General features: G+C 57.7%; 1 protein-coding gene across 1 annotated transcript in view; it reads left to right on the forward strand.

Annotated features, from left to right (window-relative positions):
• Positions 1-844, forward strand: part of Auts2 (activator of transcription and developmental regulator AUTS2) — a 1,133,790-nt gene that overhangs the window by 24,594 nt on the left and 1,108,352 nt on the right. The window lies entirely within an intron of this gene.

Below are 844 nucleotides of genomic sequence, written 5' to 3' on the forward strand. Positions count from 1 at the left end.
CCCTCCGGCGGGGCGGCCCTGAGGAGAGGCAGAGGCGGCGGCGGCGGCGGCGGCACAGGCACACCGGTGTCTCTCGCTGGAGATTTCTTTCTGCTTTCCTCGTCGACTGACTCACCCCCTCCTTGATTAATTTTTTTGAGGAAGGGTGACCTCCTCTCTGGGACTGGAAAAGCCAATATTTTTTGCGAAGAAGGGTGTGTGTGTGTGTGCGTGTGTTGGGGGGGCGGGCGGCAGCGTCAGGGTTTGCTTCTTCTCTTCTTTCTTCTCCTCTCCTCCCCCCTCGAAGCCCGAAAAGCAAACCCCACAACTGCTCCAGCATCCTCCTTCCTTCTCTCCCTGCGCCTCCCTTTTCCTCCAACCTCTTCGCAGTTTCGCCCTCTCCTCCGCTAATGATTGCATTATTATTATGCTTCCTTTCCTGGGAGGGCGTCTTGCCCCTCTCCGGTCGCTCCCCAACCTTGGTCTCCCTTCGATGCAATTTCTTAAAATTTTTGCAGCCTGGGAGTGAGTTTTCTCGGAGGCGTGTGTGAGGTTGCCGAGGAGGGGGGGTGTTTTCAAGTTCATTACCCCCACTTTTCCCGCGACCTTTTCGGACCCGATTTTGGATCCCGGGGGTGGGGTGGGGGGAGGAGGGTGTGCAGGCGTTTTGGGGGGGTGCGGCAGAGAATGGCCACGGGGAGGGCTCCCCGGAGCCTCCCAGTCTCTTGATCAAAGCATTCCGCTATTCTGATTTATTGCCTGCTTGGTGAGTTATTTTTTTTCCCCTCTAAAGGAGACCTGTGTGTTCAGCCATTACTTTGCTCGGCGCTGCTCCCAGGCATCTCCGACCCTCGGTGCGGCGGGG

Source organism: Fukomys damarensis, unplaced genomic scaffold (genome assembly GCF_012274545.1).
Source record: "Fukomys damarensis isolate Sample0158 unplaced genomic scaffold, DMR_v1.0_HiC HiC_scaffold_17, whole genome shotgun sequence".
Taxonomy (NCBI): domain Eukaryota; kingdom Metazoa; phylum Chordata; class Mammalia; order Rodentia; family Bathyergidae; genus Fukomys; species Fukomys damarensis.